At 38.5% G+C, this 13,399-nt stretch overlaps 1 protein-coding gene across 1 annotated transcript in view; it reads left to right on the top strand.

Annotated features, from left to right (window-relative positions):
* Positions 1-13,399, top strand: part of IRS2 (insulin receptor substrate 2) — a 29,400-nt gene that overhangs the window by 13,579 nt on the left and 2,422 nt on the right. The window lies entirely within an intron of this gene.

Below are 13,399 nucleotides of genomic sequence, written 5' to 3'. Positions count from 1 at the left end.
AAGGAACATGTTAGTGTGAATATTCAAGGGACAGTAAACCTCATACTACTCCTTCCTCACTGTTAGTGTGAATATTCAAGGGACAGTAAACTGAAAGGTTTGTAAGATGGGGTAACATGAGATTGTGTATCTGTTACTAAAAAAAAATCAGAACTTGATAGTAGTGAAATATTATTGATTTTTAGTGGAAGTCAGATTCAGCCCTCAGGAAGTAAATTGATGGACATTTATTTTCGTACATGTGCACTTGACTCTGTGAGGAAGTCAAAACGATAGCTTAGATTTTGGAGCTTGAGTGAGCACCGTGGAACTGGTGTGCCTGAATGCAGAGAGAGCAGGACTGTGCTGTGGATGGGGCTGTGTGGGGTGTTTGGATGCCAGGCTGCTGTTTGATGGACTCGTTGTGAGGGTCCTTTAGAGAGTCTTCTGAGCCTGAAATTACTCCTTAAGTCTTGAGTGTGCTTCATCAGTCATGAACATGTCAAGCTTTAACTTGCCATACTGGACAGTGGATGCTTCCTTGTCACATTAAGAGAAAATGCTGCAGTATTTTCTATTCCTCTCACTCCTTGGTAGATGTTTTCAATTTTCTGTGTTCTCATAGATGGCCTGCTGTCGCTTTTACAGGGTGACAACATTTTAGCCTTACGCAAGCTTTAACTTGCCATACTGGCCATGTGGATGCTACCTTGTCACATTAAGAGAAAATGCTGCAGTATTTTCTATTCCTCTCACTCCTTGGTAGATGTTTTCAATTTTCTGTGTTCTCATAGATGGCCTGCTATCACTTTTACAGGGTGACAACATTTTAGCCTTACTGTTTTAAAAACACATACTGGGTGATTTCCATGATATTTTGTGTCAAGTAGCTTTGGGCTGGTATTCCACTTACTTTGCTAAAATATTTTGCTCTACTTTGCTGAGAAATAGTACTGATTTAGTGCAGCTCACGCTGTATCTTTAATAAGGCACAGGAGAAACAGAATAAAGGGTTTATAACAATAAAAAAGAAAAGGTAGTTATTTCCATGATATTTTGTGTCAAGTAGATTTGGGCTGGTATTCCACTTACTTTGCTAAAATATTTTGCTCTACTTTGCTGAGAAATAGTACTGATTTAGTGCAGCTCACGCTGTATCTTTAATAAGGCACAGGAGAAACAGAATAAAGGGTTTATAACAATAAAAAAGAAAAGGTGCTGGAACTTCAGAACATGTTCATAGGAAATAGTGAGTTATTTTGAGAAGTGATGCAGAGGGGACAACTTTTACTCTCCACCCCTACTGGAATGAAGTCTGTGTATCCTGTCTTTAGTCGGGTGTCGTAACCCCTTTATCAGGCACTCATTTTTTGCCTGTCTTGAGGGATTTTCCAGTTTGTTTTCTATGGGTTACCAATTTGTTTTCTATGAGTAGCTGATGCTTCATTCTACTCTGAAAACAAAGTTTTATTAAGTTCTGCATTTGTTTTCTATGGGTTACCTGAGTAGCCGATGCTTCATTCTACTCTGAAAACAAAGTTTTATTAAGTTCTGCCGAAGCTGTGGACAAAGAAGTCTTTTATTGACTCTACATGTTACATTTTTTTTGCAATCTTAATTTAATTTTTTACCATGTAAACCCATTATTTTATTGGGCTGTGAAGTGGCTTTATCTTATTCATTAGTATAGCTTTGTTGTGTGTGTTTGTGTACCTGAGTAAGATCTTAGTTTTGATTCTGTAGTCGAATATTTTAGTATGTCTCAAAATACATTAACTCATTATTTACATTAGATATACATTATTTTCTTACTCCAGGTAAGAAATAACCTTGATTGTGCTTGATACATAAAAGCCTGTTGTCTCATATGTGGTAATTTAAAATTAATTCAGAGGCAAGAGGAATTTGTGTAAATTCTGATTTAGTTTAGGAAAAACATTGAAAATAAGTGGGACAGGATATAGTATACAGTGGCTATGACTGTAATGGTTGGAATGAACGGCTTCACCATCTGTCTTTTAAGTTTGAAATTCTGTTTCTTCATTGAGTCATGGAGGTTTTTTCCTAATAGGTGTGGTTTTTTGATGTATATGGTGACGGTATTCTTTAACTTCCCTGTTTCTGGAATGTAACTTTTAATTTGACAGAGATTTCCAAGACTTTTTGTAGCAGTGATGAGATATTAATAGGGAAGCTCAGAACCATTTCTCCTCTTTGTCTTAGGTAATTTTTTGGCCATTTGTAACCACGTAATATCTTTCTGGAATAGTAATAATTAATTGCTTCAATTAATTTTTCAAGATATTTTAGCTAAAGATAGCTACTGGAAATAAGGACTTCTAATACAGTCCACAGAGTATTTTGTACTGTAATTTGACAAGCTTTAGTATAGAGAAGCCTGTTCATGCTGGGTTTATTTCCTATATATTTTGTGGACATGGTTATGTGATTTTGTCCAAGACTTATTTCTGCTCTATAGAAAAGTGTATCTGTGGTCTCTTGTCTCAAATGTAGATTGAATCTGATTTTTTTTTTTTTTGATGATGGTTGTTGGAGAGGCTGAGGCATCAAAGTGAAAGACATTCAAAATTGCTGTATCTTTTGTTAGTGCCTCAGGTTGCTTGGCTGCTTGATTTTTTTCCTTGTTGTAAACAAGCAGCTTGTGTTTGCTGTAGATATGTTTTGGTAGGATTGTGTAGCCCAGGCGGGATGGGATTATTTGCAAGCTGAGGGAGGATATTCCAGAGGAGGCAATTTATTTGTGTTTTTCTTAATAGGTTTTGTGAAATTCAGCTGTGCTGGGATCCTGTTTTGGTCTGATGGACACGACTCTAATTAAAAAGGGAGAGGCTATAGGTTAACCACAGGACATGAGAATCTTAAGGGACCTTCATGTATGTATCATAAGTGAAGCTGCTTCTTGTCTTCTGTGTTGCAGATTGCAACTCAGCTGTCTACAGTATGTTTTAAGGGTCTGTGTTCCTGGGTTAGTTTTCCAGGTGTATGGTGGTTGTTTTTAATCTAGCCAATGCTGTTGCACTCTGTGCAGAACTGTAGCAATAACTGTGTAATGCCTACATTTGCACCTTAGGAGCCTACCAGAAGACTCCTCTTCAGAGAAGGATCTGTCTTCCATAAGTAGTCATTAAAAGGATACAGGTGCCTTTTCAGTATGGAAGAGGCTGGTCAAAGCCTCTTGAGATTGGAGATGGGCACAAAACCACCTCCCTTGATCATAGAGGGAGCCTATATGCTTGGCATAAATGGAACATCAAACTTCCAGAGATTTGCAGCTTCTGAGATCAATCTTGCTGTGCAGTGTCTTATTTTCAGCAGAAAGACTTGAAATATATTTGTATGTGGATCAGCTGACATAGTTATGTATTCTTGCTTGACCTGGACTGTACTTTAGTTAGTTGATGATATATTGTACTTGTTCAGTAAATGTGAAATTAAAAGGGATTTGTGTTCTCTCTAGCTGTGCAGCTTCTGCACTGTTGACTGAACACTTTTCAATATATTTCCTGGTCAATCCCAATATGTGACTTAGGCAACAGTATCAGGGCTTTGGTGCTTTCAAGCAAATTTGCCCTTTTAAGGTGCAAATGCCTTGGGGGAAGTACTGGTGTTCTCCTAAGCATTTCTTCATGGCAGTGCCTGTGATCTTTCTGTTCTTCTAGAACAGCATCTTAGCTTAAAGTCTCAGCTACTGCATTGTATCCTACAGGAAGTCATAGTTCCTTGGTATGATGTCCTGAGGTGTTCATCACACCTATTAGAGATGTCCTGAGCAGCTTTAAAGTGCTGGGATGTTGGCAGTAGGAGAAAATGCATGCAGGTCTTGATGTGCTGGAAAGCCTCCCTGAAATTTAGGGGAATTCTCTGCTAAGCATCTTGGGACTAGAGCCAATCTCTAAAGTATTCCATCTTAAGTGACAAAGATGGGATTTAATCTGTTTTATAGAAACAGTCCTGGCAGCATAATAAAATTTCAAAAAGATGTGAGTGTCAGTTGTATGGTTGTGTGGTCAGACATATTGTTGTAAGTAAAATGTATTTTTTAAAAAATGCTGTATTGGTACTGGTGAGCCTTTCTTAGAAAATTGAGTGTAATTGCTTGATTATAAATATATTTGCTGGCAGCAAATGTGGGGAGCATAAAGCAAATAAAAGACACCTGTGTAAGAGCACTTGGGAGAGGAGAAAAAAAACTGGTGAAACAGTAGAGTACACCTCTGTTTCTGTAAATACTTATTGAGAGCTCGTATAATTACAGAAGAAAGTGTATCTTGCACTGGAGCTAGTAATGTTGCAGGTAATTGACACTAATTTTTTGGATCTTTTTAAAGAGATCCCTTTGAAGCTTTGAGAATAGTGTTGTGAAACACACTGTGCTCTGAGAGCATAGTATTTTTCATACTTTAACAGGTTTTGGGGTTTTTTTGGTTTTTTTTCTTACTTGTTTCTTCTTGAGGGAGGTAGTAAAATAAGTGCTGTTTTCTAAACTGAGATTGATTGCATGTCTCACATATTCCTGTTCCTGAGGGTGGCTGAACTTGGTGCTTTGCATTCACCTTACCTTTCTTAAAAATGCAGAGCTTTAGTATCTGCTTGGTCTTGTAGAGCAAATCATTCTGGGCTGGCTTCACTTTCTTTGCAGTAAACTTATTAGATGGGGAGGATTCAAGGTGCATCCAGTGGAGCTGGCAACAATTGCATTCATTCAGTATAATCTGTGTTTGTTGCTTGAAAAAGAAAAAAAAATGTGGGTAAGAAAGAGGACATAATTATATGCTTTCTGCTTTCACAAATTATTTTCTGACCAGCATCCAGTTTCAAAACTGGTGTTCTCAGAAGATTTAGCCACCTAAATTACTTTTCTAAACAGCTCACTAAGCTTTTTGCTTCTGCTTTCCAACAGAGTATTAGTTAGCTTCTGGGAGTGATATGTAGATGATATTTATCATGTCTGTGTGAAAAAAAATGCATCTTTGCCTTTCATGTCTTAATATAATACCAACTTCTTTATGCAATAAAATCCATATCAACTACAGAAAGAAACACTTATTTATTTCTGGATTAAAGTCAGAGTAAGAAGTTACAGCTGCCCATAATATTTGTTTTAAAAATGCAACATAATTTTTTTTTCTGTAATTTCTTAGCAAAGTGTTTTATGCAAAGGAGACTAGAAGACAATTTCTAAATAACAAATCCAAGTTTCATTCTTTGAGACATCATTTTGTTTTGATTACTGAGACTGTTGAAGGAATAGTGGGAGATGTCTGCTGGGGGACTGTGTTAGAGTGGCTGTTTCCAAGAAGACTTAGTGGGCTTCTGTAGAGTGGTAAGTATTAAGGCTGAAAAATGTGAAGGTGTTGAAATTAACAGGGTTGGGGCACCCTGCTAAATTTGTGATTCTGGCTTTCAGAAAGTATGCACTGTGCCAAGGGCTGCTAGTCTGCACTACCAAGGAAGTTAAGAAGAGCTTGGCTCATGGTCTTTGACAAGCTGGCTTGTCCTTATAGGTAAATCATTGGAAAGTAAAGAGAACTTTGGGTAGTATCTCCATTTGCAAAATCCATATCTTAGATTTTGTATGCAGCTGCTTTTGACCCACTGTAAGAGAGAGGAAACTGGATTAGGGGAGAGTGTAAACTGCTTCAATGCAGCGCTTTTGTGTTTTATTGCTCATTTCACTAAATGGTTTCAGGGAGTGGTGATATATTTTCATCATGGAACATGATGAAACTTCTTGCCTAGCTTCATCTTTTCCTCACTTCTCTGTTACTGACAGATTCACATTGACAAGGGTGAGGCCGTAAAAGATCTCTAGAGAAGTATTGATAAAACTGGAAAACAATCCTTTAAAATGTTTATCCTACTTCAGGTTGCTCAAGAGTTTTAAGTAGGGATGTGGCAGAAGAGAAAGTTGTAGGGAAAAGGTTGCCTTCCTGTGCGTGCCAGGTTGTTCCTCTTATGCTTTCCCTGCTTTCTTTTTCTTTCACTTCTTCCCCTGTGTATCTCTTCTGCAAGAAGATGCATTTCTCTGGACATATCTCTAAATCTGAGAGTCCAAAAGCTGCAGTAGCCAGCTAACATTTAGTGTGTGACCATTCAGTGCATTTAGGTGGGTGGTGAAATGCCTACGTGAATGTATGTCCTGCCAGGGCTGTTTGTCTCCTTGGTAAGCCAGCAGAAGGTCAGTTTACAAAACAGGAGGGTGGTTGACTGTGAAAGTTGAGGAGAGCCTTGTGTTTTAAAACATGCTACTCTCTGGAAGATAAATGTCTTCCTCTAGGATGCTCTTGTAAATCTGAATCCTATTTTGATACTAGGTGCCTAAGCCCATTTGGCAGTGATGGAGGCAGGGATTAGTGTTCAAAAGAGTGCCTGGATGTAGTGTTTCTGTTCCCCTCTCCACAATATTTATTAGGCGAGAGCACTTACCTGGGACTGACCAGTGTCCAGTACCTTTCTGGCTGAAAAAAGATCTCAGTCACCTTTTCCCCCTCGCCACCTTATGGCATGTCTTAACCGTATATTGTTTGGTAGAGTGCTCTTGTTCTTTCTTACTGCAGCCGTTTTTATGGAATAATTATGTATCCACTGTAATGGAAAGGGAGACTGAACTTGACTTCCCACAACTTACTTGAGTCCTTATCCTGGTTCCTATGAATATTTAAGTTTTTAATGTGAATTTTTCTTCAGTTTAACCAGTGGAAAAGATTACTTTTTATCCCAAGTGGGAGAGGGAAAAAGCATACTTTTAAGCTCTTTGAGAACACTCTAATATTGTGTTTTCAGGCACGTGTTTTCAGCCTAGTGGCTCAGGAGCAGTTCTTGAACTTTGGTGTTTGTCCAGTGTTACCTGGAGTGGCAGTCAAGCTCTCACTTGTGGATCTGAACCAGAAGTCTGATTGTAATGTTCTGGGGTTTTTTCCACCTCACTGTTACCTGCTGGAAATAAGACAACTAAGTTTGATGGCATTTCAGTTGGCAGTTGTGTGAGAATATCAAGCTCTGCTTCACAAGAGCTCTTCTTCCTTGTCAAAACTTGCTGACCTTGTTAATGACTACTGATACAAATTAGAAGAGGCACAAATATGCCTTTGACATCCCAGCTGAGCAAACTTCCCAGCAATTGTAAAGGTGTGTAAAAGGATATCATCTTTATTACTAAAATGTATACCAAGTTGTATACCTACAGAGTGAGAGATCTTTCAGAACTCTTAATTTGTCAGAGTCCAATATAAAATAGGGCAGAAAAATTGTTCTGTAAAGGTGTGTAAAAGGATATCTTTATTACTAAAATGTGTACCAAGTTGTATACCTTACAGAGTGTGAGATCTTTCAGAACTCTTTATTTGTCAGAGTCCAATATAAAATAGGGCAGAAAAATTGTTGCTTAAAAATCACTGTTTCTTTCTCTTGACTCTAAGGAGTTGGAATGACTGGCTCCTCATAGGATGAGTAGGTCAGAAATGCAGAGGTACCCACAGAGTTTGGTAGAATTTAGCTGAGCATTGCCTAGTAGATGCTTTTGGGTCAGGCATGGTGATTCAGTTGCTGTTGTGTCTCCAGAGACAGGGTTGGTAGGTAGTTCAGTGTGTTAGTCACTGATCCCTTCCAGCCTTGCTCTTCATCACTTGGAAGGTGAGCATGTTGTTTTGCAAAAATTCTGTCTCTTAAGAAACTTCCAGCCTCACTTTGTGTGCAAAGTGGCATTGCTGGAGTTCCCACACTGCTGGCAGGCTGCAGCTGGGAAAAGCTGTGCTTTCCCCTAGGTGTAGGGAACAGAGCTGTAAATTCAACCCCACTGAGGCCGTGTTTGTGGTGTTGGGTGTTGAATCTGTGCTGATACAGGAATAGTGTGATGGTTGTAATGTGGGAGGAAATTTCACATGTATGGTAATGGTCATCAACCAGGAGCATGACCTTTGTTCCACGATGGTTAAGTGCTGTGTGTACTGTGGGGTGGCTCTTTGACTGGCTGCCACATACAAGTCTCTCCAGTGGCAAATTTTCTGTGTATCTTCCACATCTGCTGCTGCTGCGTGTGTGTTTCTGTCCTTCTTACAAGCCTCCCAGTGGAAGGGCAGAAGGAGCAAACATGTTTATTTTCTAGCATTTTGTTTACTCAGAGAAAGCTGCTTGATTTTGTTTTATTTCATGTAATGCTTTTCAATGGTTGTATATGCAACTTGCAAGGAAGAGGATAATTGAACATATTTGAGATAGTACTATGTTGAGGGGTTTCTGTCTATTTTATTTTATCCCTAAGCATGGGATTAAATTCCAGCTATACAGGTTTGTTTAAAAGTACACATTGGCTGTAGCTCTGAAATTAAGAGATATAATCGCAGCTGTATTAAATTAATCCTGGAAAAATGAGCATGTCTAGTTTCTTAATTTTAAATTAGAAGTGCCTATATTTATTATAATTGATATGGAAAATGTATTTCTAGACCACTAGAAATTCATTATAATTACATTTGTAAGTTTAATCCTTTTCCACATAATTACATTTTAATGTTTAGTTATTAGTACTACAGAATCTAAAAGAACCTTGACAAAATTATTTGAAACACAAATTACATCAAATTCTGAAGTCAACTAAGCATAGTCTACATTCTCATCTGTACTTTTTCAATAGATTCAACTGTTTAAACTCCAGTGCAAGATCATAGGTAAAATAAGTATTTATCAGGTAAATATATGGTATCAAATAGAAATAATTCTGGTTTTTAGTGCCTTTGGTTAAAAGTTGATGCTCATTAGAAATTCTGGGGGATTCTTCCGTGACAGCAGATGAGCATTTTGACCTCTTAACAGTATGTTTGGGCATACAAACCCAAAATGTATTTGCAGGTACTGACATGCAACATCTTTTTGCAGATAATCTAGAAGTTTGTTTCCCACTTTTAATCTTTCCCCAAGGTTATATTAATGCAGTTCAAGGGGATAATATTCTAACCATTTGACACAAGAGTTAAAAATACTGTCAAGCTCATTTTAATATAGGTTGCTGTGGATGCAGAATCCCTACTTTACTACTCTAAAGAAACTTCAGTGATTTTTCTATTATTCTTATTATTATTTGTCATGAAGAATCTATGTTGACCAGATGCTTGCTTTTTTAAATTCAGAAAACAAGAGACATATCTGAACAATATTATGTACTGTTTCTTAGTGGAATAACATATCAAAAGAGCCTTGGTGCAGCATGTTTTCAATTATAATCAACCATGACTTGTTTAAAAAATAAAAATAATGTGGCTTTTTAATTTCATGGTTTAACTTGTTTTTCTCATCAAATGTGGAAACATTTTACTTTGGATGGATATTATTCGTGAGCTTTGTAAACTTTTAGAGCATACTACTTCATGTTTTCCTGCAAAGTTGGTAAAGCAAATATTTAAGCTCTGATTGAAACCTGTTCCTCTGAAAGTGTCTGTGCTCAGCTTTATTTGGTAAGAGTAGTCCTGCTATGTGGAGCACAGGTTCCCTGGAATTACTTCTGGAGAGCCATAGCTGAGCACGAGTTGTACTGTTATCTTTAGCAGGGCTACCTATGACGTTAAGTACAGTATTCATTGCATTGCTTAATGAGAGTTGGAGCCAGCTCAGGATTTGGTTCCCACTGTGCACTTCCCAGTGGTATCCTGGGTAGCAGTCGGGCTGCAGCTGCATTTGGGTGCTTGGCCAAGTTTGTGACCTTATGATGTGCGTGCCTCCTGTGATGCCCCAGTAAGGAAGCCCTTGGAGGTGCAGTTCTCACCACCTCTGGTGCTGTCAGTGCCTGGTCAGCAGGGCTTTATTACCGTCCGGCCTGTGCTGTTGATTTCCACCCTCAGCCCCCCTCTCTGCTCCACTTGCCTGCAAGCTGCTGTGGGTGGGGATGGTGCTGCCAAGGCTGTGTGGGTGCCTGTGACCCGTCTCCTGCCGGGAGCCCAGCCACACAGTGCCTGCTGCTGGAGAAAGCTGGAGCGCTGGGGGGGCAGTGTAACCTGCTGATGGAGGCTGCACTGGCCCTTTTTGGATGGCCAGCAGCTTTGCCCAGGGTCATGCATCTCCTCTCAGGTGTCTGGTGTACCAAAGGGACCTCTCTGTGAGTGGGACTCAGTTCCTTGGGCTGTGCTGTCTCATGGCCTGGCCTGATGCCCGCAGATGCGCGTGTTGTTAACCTCCAGTTTGGTTGTATCAGTAGGATTGCTCTTCCAGGAAAAGTTAGTTAGCAGGATCACGGCCTTAATCGATTTGGCAGACAACATGGGGAGGAGAAACAAAGGGATAAAGCCACTGAGTGATTTGCCTGGAGTCAGGGCAGAAGCCTGCAGCAGAGCTGGGGGTTCTGTGTCCAATGCCTGATGTGCTCTGGCAGTCACACTGCCAGTGGAATAAATTTACTGATGATGAATAACCAGCAATGTGTTTTGCCACAAGCCACATGAATAACTGTTTCTGCCTGCATGTTTGTTAGCAGATGAGAATTATTTTTAGAAATTAAAAAAACTTGGTTTTGCTGCTTACTGACTTTGAAAATTAATAAGCAGAGTAGATCTTCTTTAATTGACTAACCATTGTGTTCTCTTCACAGTGTATTTAGCAAGTCTGTGAGTATTTGGTAGTTTCATAGCAGTTTATGTGTGTGTTTATTCTCTGTTTTATTCTCTGAGAAGCACTGGTGGAATCAAATTACTTAAGTAGTTTTGGAAACTCAGCAGTGATCATGGATGCTTTTCTCAATAAAGCTCAAAACCAAGAGGAAACCTTGGTATTGACAAGAGTGCTGGACTTTGTATTTTAATTAGTGCATGTCTATGGGGAATGAAGCTACCAAAGAATATGTTTGTGTGCTGTAGGAATTTAGAGTTCCTGTATAAAGACAGTGTGTACTGTGTATAAAGACAGCTGTGACTTGCTGTGTGAGTGGAAGGTTGACCTAAGGCTTGAAATAAATAAAAAATACTAATCACTGAGGTAAAAATAAACATGATATTGATTTTTTTTGTTTGGTTAGGGGTTTTTTTTATATACTTTGGCATGGAATTTACAATTTTTTTTCCAAGTAGGCTTCCTCTGAAGCTGACATTGCTATTACATTGGTCAAGTGGTAACTAGTTATTTTTCCTTTATTGATTCAAAGCTTATTCAAAACATGATTCAAAGCTTATTGAAATCAGAGGAACTAGTTTTATTATTGAAGACTATGTTTGGGATGTGTTTTTTTAGTTATAGCTCATCATTATAGACTAATTGGATGATGTGTTTATTGCATCATAAGGTCTTAGGCTTGTGCCCACAGTCCTATCATCCACCTACAAAACCATGCCAACTAAGTATAAAAGTACTCTGAAGCATCAGCCACTTCACCTCCTCCAGTTTAATTCTGACTGGACAGTGCCTGCTATACTGTAAGAACCACATCCCATATACTCAGTTGCTAATACTCTTCCCTCATGTCTGCTCTAGACTGGCTTACTTCTGGATCCATACTTGTTTGTATCCTTTGCATTTTCTACCAGTTTCTCTTATCTGAAGATGAGGATTTTAATATTTTTTTTAATATTTTATTTGGCTTTCACTCTCATTGTCGGGGAATGTAAATTTAGTTGGTGTGTTGGTTTCCATTTGACTTCGGGGCATGTAAATTTAGTTGGTGTGTTGGTTTCCATTTGAAGGAGGACAACAATGACAGAGAGTTAGCAGGTACCTTTAAGCACTCATTTGTTTGCCTACTGATGCATCTGTGGTACTTCCCTAACCCAAAATGGGAACAAAGTGGTTTGTTAAGTGTTTCTTCCTCAAATGAGGAATTGCTGCTGCCATCTGAGAGCCTGAGAGCTGTCCATGCTTGCCCCGTGTTCACTCATGCAGCCCTTCAGGATGGTGTTGGCAGATTTGGAGCTCTCCCCCAGATGCATCATAAGCCAGTTGTTGACACTCCCATGAAGAACAAACAATGAAAACTCGTTTAATGAAGATTGAATGGATAGATTAGACTTAGTTTCTGAAAAGTGGCAGCAAATAGATGGCAGTGGATGGGGGCGATGAGGCACTTTCCTTTTGGTCTTGGCAAGCTATTAATTCATCTCATGATGTGGCATGAAATAAAATCCCAAGTAATATCCTAAGTATTTGATCATATAGTGACTCCAGTTGACCTCAGCAGCACTAATGCCATGAGTAAACCTTAGCTGTCAGAGATCCAAAGCAATTTAGCAAGTCTTCTATGTATGCCAAGATACATCTTTGTTTTGTGTAAACTTGAGGGAAAAGGCTTTGTATTGGTTTATCCATTTTTATGGATTGAAACCAGCACTGATAAGTGCTGGGCTTACCTTGATACCCATGTTTTGTATCTAATTTATTTTGGTTGTGTGGTCCCAAAGGAGTTAAAATATGTAGGAATACTGACTTCCTGTATCAATACAGTCAAACCTGTAGACTTTTTTAAGTAACAGTGTTTGTTCCCAAAATGTTCCAAATAATTTGTTTTTAGAAAAACTCATGTAATACATCATCTAACTAAAACTTTCATTTAACTTGTAAGCTCAGGGACAATATACACCAAAGAAAATTGCTATAACTATTAAATTTTGATTTTTAATGGCCATGTTATCAAAGCATTTTAATGCTGTGAGTTAATAAATAATAATGTTCCTTTGTGGGGTGGGCACATGATATCCATTAATTCTTTGCAGTGATGAAACACTACAAGAGTCAACTGCATTCTTTAAAATAGACTAGGTCTCATTGTAATCAGTTTCTGTTTTACTGCATAATTCACCTTGACTGTTTAAAGCAGCTTTGTAGTCAGTAATTGGGAGAAGCCTCTTTCCTTTTGCATATCTATTAATTTTTTTTGCTTCTGGAATAACAGTTGTTTAGTAAATCAAATAACTAAATGAAAAGGTTCTTTCTATACTTTGCTTATGTTTTTAGCAGACTTCTTTCCTAAAGACAAGATAACTTGTTTTTAATGTCTGGAAATTGAAAGCTTTTTGTAATATCCAGCTGACAAACAAAGAAAGAGTTAAGCTTGTACCTATTTTCTCCAACCCCTTTTCCTTTCCACTGATGCAAAAAACTGTGATGGTCGCAACATGAGTGAGGGGGATTTTGTGTCAAGTTTTCCAACCCATTCTGTGTCCTGCAGTTTGCTGACCTGAGGAGCCTTAGCTGAAAGGTTCTGGAAAAAAGGGAGTGGTGTTGGATTGGGGAATACTCCCTTTATTGCCTTTGCAATACCTTATGGTGTATACAAATATGAAAGCAGTTATTGAACAGCTGGGGTTTTTTTCAACATGAAAGCCCATTCTGTCATGAATCATCTTTCTCTGGTATTTTTTGTGTTGTCTGTATCATATATATGAAGAAATGTTTGCAGTTTTGATTGACTTTCTTTCATTTTTTCTTT

The sequence above is a fragment of the Passer montanus genome, unplaced genomic scaffold (genome assembly GCF_014805655.1).
Source record: "Passer montanus isolate IOZ18808 unplaced genomic scaffold, ASM1480565v1 scaffold3, whole genome shotgun sequence".
NCBI classification, from domain to species: Eukaryota; Metazoa; Chordata; class Aves; order Passeriformes; family Passeridae; genus Passer; species Passer montanus.
The sequence above is the reverse complement of the archived record's forward strand: the minus strand, read 5'-3'. Positions and strand labels throughout refer to the sequence as shown.